The sequence below is a fragment of the Topomyia yanbarensis genome, unplaced genomic scaffold (assembly GCF_030247195.1).
Source record: "Topomyia yanbarensis strain Yona2022 unplaced genomic scaffold, ASM3024719v1 HiC_scaffold_51, whole genome shotgun sequence".
Classification (NCBI taxonomy): domain Eukaryota; kingdom Metazoa; phylum Arthropoda; class Insecta; order Diptera; family Culicidae; genus Topomyia; species Topomyia yanbarensis.
The window spans coordinates 148,531-154,045 of record NW_026683725.1 but is presented as its reverse complement, the minus strand read 5'-3'; the positions used below and the strand labels follow the sequence as shown (position 1 = coordinate 154,045).

Sequence of the window (5,515 nt, the reverse complement as noted above, 5' to 3'; positions counted from 1 at the left end):
GTCTCTTTTGAAAATTTTCATCGTCAAACTTTCATATTACCCAGTTAAGCCAAATATTTTTCTGATATAGCCATGAATTTCCTTAATTATAGTGTAGATACAGGCTTTGAATACAATTGAATTAAAGTTGAGTTGATGTAGCAGCAGACAAAAATAGTTTTGTTTTCTCAATCCTTCGCAATTACAATTAATAAATATTTCAGATTGGCAGAAGATCTTATCACACAACTTAGAAATGGATACAGAAATAGTTAGATAGATGCGATGGAAGAGAGACAGAGAGAGCAAGAGAGAGAGAGAGAGAGAGAGAGAGAGAGAGAGAGAGAGAGAGAGAGAGAGAGAGAGAGAGGGAGAGAGAGAGATGGAGGGGGGGGGGGCGTGTGAGGAATGGCAAATGATGGTTAATGCAGTGACATTATTTTTATAGGTATATTATTATGATATATTTATTTCTTACATTCTTATCATAAATAATGTAAGTAGTAATTTTTGCGCCATAACCAGTATAACCTAAATCTTGCAAAAGAGTTAAATTTTCGCTAGATTTTTGGGCTTCAAACATACAGTTGCTTTCGGTGACGCCACGAGTATAATTATATGAGAAATCTTTTATCTCACTACTAGGTGAATTACTTGTTGATCTGTGTATTGCTAAACAATCCAACATTTACCTCATGATTGAACGCAATGCCTAATCCAAGGAATAAATACTAGAACTCACTGTTTCTTTATCAACACATTATTTTGTCTTTGAAGTGAACTTATATATTGATTTTTTAAAAATAGTTAATTTATTATAAAGGTAATTCACAAAATGTTCTCAACATCGTAGATGTGTTTTCATACCCCGATATTCAAAATCGGTTTAGTTTTGCCCCTAAAACACCAGTAAAACAATACTCTGTATGAAACAATCTCATTTTTAGTTAGGGGAAATTAGTAAGCGCGGACTAAAAATACAAAATGTTCAATATCTCCGCCGCTCGTGCACGGATTTAGACAATCTAGAGCTTGTTAGAAAGGTATTTTTACAAGCTTTCCATTTATGTGCAGTTTGTAGGACAAAATTGTATTGTTTGAAAGTTATTTGCGAGAAACCTGCTGTGTTTTGACAAAATCGCCCATATCTCAGAAAGTAAACAACATATCGAAAATCAAAAATAATAGTGTCAAATGGCAACGTTAAGCCTTTCATTTGAAACTAATTTCATTAAGATCGGTTCAGCCATTGCTGAGATAATTACATGACATTTTGTACATACATACATACACACATACACACACACATACAGACATTGTCTCAATTTGTCGAGCTGAGTCGATTGGTATATGAGACTCGGCCCTCCGGGCCTTGGAAAAAGTTTTCAAAGTTTGAGCGAATCCTATACATTTCTTTTGTAAGAAATGTAAAACTAAACGTGTCAAGTATCTGAGTACAAAATTCTGAAGTGCCCCCCCCCCCCATTTTTCACAAGGTGGTGAATTTTGCAAAACATGTTTTAATTTTCTTAATTAGGTACCCGTGAATATCGTGGTGAAATATTTTATCGATATTCGAAATATTTATAATAGTTTTTATGATTTGAAAATTTATACACCTCTTTATTTCAATATTTTTTACAGCCAAAGTTAAATTTCGAATTGCACCAAACTTCACTGGTGGTTTAACAAATGTCGAAAAAATGTTTAACAAATGTTAACTATTTCTACTATTTTTCAAATAATTTTTCAAACAAATACAGTTTTAATCGGAAATTTTTTGGTGATACAGAGTGACACTCTCTGTATCACCAAAAATATTTGGAACGGCTCTATTTTTTAATCTATTTTCTTTTAATATACTGGAGAACTCTGCTGGCGATTTTCAGATAATTCATGCATTTCTTTAGCTTCTGCATTCAACAGACATTCGGTCCGCATGATTTAAAAAGGTTCCATTCAATTGTTTGCTAAATCGGGGCGTATAAAATTAGGAATTTATTAAAACGGGATGAAACTGTATTTACTTACTTTTCATCGGGCGGTGGAGGCATGTCGTGATTGCTCGGACTTCGAGGTGGTGTTTTCTCCACTTCCATCATAGCAAGAGGAGCCTCCGGCATGGGGCTTACACTTGCACCATCCATTGTGAACTTTATTTTGAAAACCTTTTACTGCTGCACCACACTTTGGATTACAAAACGTTCAATTGACGAATGGACAGCACGGTCGCTCGCACCAACCTCGACTGAGTGTAATCAAACTAGTGACGCTGAATACAATCTCAATCTTCACAAGTTGCCTATTTGGATATGGAACGAGGATAAATATTAGCATTGGTATAAGACAAAATGAAATGTTTATATAAAGCTGTCTTTATAGAAGAACATTAGAAGAAATTTATATCATGTTATTATTCTTTAGTAATATCTGTAACTAAAACTATGGTTAGCGACCGTTTTATATTATAAATTCAGATTCGAAGAGAGGAAAGAAACTAGTACTCATTCTTCAATGAACCAGAAATATTTTGATAACAAGCAACGGAAATCAATCACAATAACGTCTTAACCACTTGGAATATGTCATACTAGTTATATGTTATTCATCCACTAAAAAAATGTAAATACCTGGTATTTGAATAATCTGACCAATCAGCCTAAATATTTCATCCTCAGTTTCTTTGGTCAATGTAAATTCGAATTTATTCTTATTTCGAACAACTATAATAGGCTTAATGGCCATTATTCATGTCATTAGTCAGGATGTTACACTATTTCGTCGATAACTCGGCTAGCGGTTAAATAGGTCGACATCTTTGCTTGTTCCTAAGATGTAGTATGTACAACAATTAATCTGACCTAGAAAATGTTAAATACTAGCGTTTGAGCGAAGCGAAAAGTGGAGTACTTATCATACTAGCAGTTGAGCCAATAGTTTAATAAAGATAGTTGACACTGCTTTAACTAGTTTGTTCAAATGAGTGAGATGAATATAGGTGCTAAAGTGAATTAGGGCACAGTAGCCCAACATATTCTTTATTTCAATTATGTGTACAATTGAAAGCGAGCTTCACTTACACATACAACAAACTCTAGTTTTTGACATGAAGTATGTAGGGCTACCAGTTTTCCCATGAAAAAAAAAATACAAAAAGGATTGGTGCAAATTCATTTCAAGCGTACTCCCAGACTCTCAATTTGAAAAGTTTTGTTGCGAGTCAATAATATTCCCAATATTCGGCAAAAATCAGGGTGATTGCTGCCGCAAAACTATAGGGGATAGTCGGTTAATACGAACACGGTGGGTAAGACGGACACCTTGCGTTTCTCACAAACTGCAAAATAAAATAAAAATGTAATGAACTGAAAATCATTGATCTCGGGAAATATTTCTAAGTGAGCATGAGGTACTGTGTATTTAACACATGATTGGTGAAAAATACAGAAACTTTACATAATCATGAATATAGACACATTTTTTTAAATTTGTATCATGTTGGGTACGAGGGACACACGTCAATACAAAGCGGAATGCCGTCAAATTGCATACCCTTGGGCTATTTTTGGTTATCGCTACATTGTGATGTACTGACAGAAAACAAAATGAATTGTCCGAGAAGCGTCTCAATTTGCTCTTATCCTTTGTCCATCTTTACCAACTCTGCATGTTCATCTTACCCATCCCAGGTGTCCATCTTTCCCATACCACTTTTGAAATGACGATTTTGGGTCTTTTTTAATAACCATTTTAAATATATTTCTGTTTGAAATTTTATTAGAGTATAAGTTCTAATATTAATGCAACAGGATCTCAAATCACGGTTTACGTGTAATTTGCGAGCAACGCATCCATGGAAGAGTCGAATTTGTTATTTAACCTTAAGGTGTCCGTCTTAGGCACCGTTCCCCTATATTTTACTCTTCTGAAGCATTGCGCCCAAATGTATGCTAATAGGAATGTTGAGTCGTTGTAGTATGGAAAGATTCCGTTTTTAGATCTGCTTCTGTTTTTGTAACACTGAGCGGTGCAAAACTTAGTTGCAAGTAGCGAGTATGAAGTGAAATTCTGTTTGCCTAACATTCACCCGACATTTGAATATCACGCTCATCATTTTAAAGTGATGAAGTAAATAATTATTAAAATAACGAATGCACATGAAAACAACTCAACAAAAATCCTAGCATTCTATTTATCCTTGATGTGCGAGAATTTTTCACTTCAAAATGAGAGTGGGAGAGAGAGTGAGAAGACAGCATCAGCATCTTGATCATTACTCTCGTATATTTATCTCAGCTATCCCAACTAGACAGAATATTGTTGAAGGAATGGTGGGTAGATGTTGCAAAAATGAATGGCGCGTTTATGCCTTGGCCCAGTTTTTCTTAGCAGTCATCATCATCTCTTGTAAAACGCAGTCATAATATGGAATATTCACTGCAAAACATTGCAAAGCGTTTCCAAAGTCCTACAAAACAAACGTATTTCTTATTTTTCACTCAACTTCCAGTTTGGGCGGGTCACTTATCTTTACCGTGTTCTATCTTTCCAGTTATATTTATCATTGTAGGTACGCATGCAATAATCAGTTTCATTCATTGTGCTCACCCAATATATTAGCGCTCGGGTAAATTACATACACTGTTTCTAGGCGAAACTTCGGTTCTGAGCTAACACCTGTTACTAGCAAATATGTATTAATAGCACACACAAGTACTGAATAATTAACTAAAACCTCACTTGAAATAGTCCAAAGTTTAGTATGTCGAACACTACTCCGTTGTGAACTACTTTCAAGGCGCACACAAAACTTTGTGATCCTTTTCGTTCCTCTGAAGTATCCTTCTGCTTATCCCACGAGTGGAAAAAACATATACGTGAGAAACCCTTGCGAGAGAATTTACTACATGGTACGCTCTTTTCTGCTACACGGTGTGCCTGAGGGCAACATCCCCTTTCAAAAATAGATCGTTGAAATGTATGTGTATGCAACCGTCATATACTTTCCCACCTTATATGGACTATATGGATCAAATCGTGTGTTGTTACGTTACATTCTGACGAACATTTCAATATAATGCCTTTCTGGGAAGACCCAGTCATGTTGGAAGAATTAAATATTTCTTCTGGCTGAATTATTCTTGAAAAATGTTTTAGTCTTGAAAAAGACGGATTGAGTAGAAAAAGTAAGTAGTGTTGAGAAAGACTGATTGTCAACAAATATAGGCAGTCTTGAGAAAGACTGTTGTTGCTGTTGAAAAACTCTAGGTAAACCAGGAACAATCAAGATTTGTGACAGGTTCGAACGAAGGTTCAAGCCGGTATGACACAGAGATCTAATCAAGCAAACGTGAACGTTGCTTTACTATCGAAATGCATTCAGTTCATCAACCAATAAGTTGTGGTTGGAATATTCACTGATTTATAAATGTAATAATTTTTATCTATTTTTTTATTTTTCAGAGGTGGAATATCTATTTACAATCAAACGACAGACGATTTTTTGATGGATTCGAAATTCCTTGTTCAGTTACAA

The 5,515-nt window shown here is 35.0% G+C and overlaps 1 long non-coding RNA gene across 1 annotated transcript; it reads right to left on the bottom strand.

The window, feature by feature from the left end:
- Positions 1 to 354: 354 nt before the first annotated feature.
- On the bottom strand, positions 355 to 4,811 carry LOC131695752 (uncharacterized). Its single transcript, XR_009306711.1, has 3 exons — positions 4,588 to 4,811; positions 2,011 to 2,281; positions 355 to 1,949 (listed from the first exon to the last, which is right to left on the bottom strand). It is a non-coding gene; the product is annotated as an uncharacterized LOC131695752 (long non-coding RNA).
- Between the last annotated feature and the right edge of the window lie 704 nt (positions 4,812 to 5,515).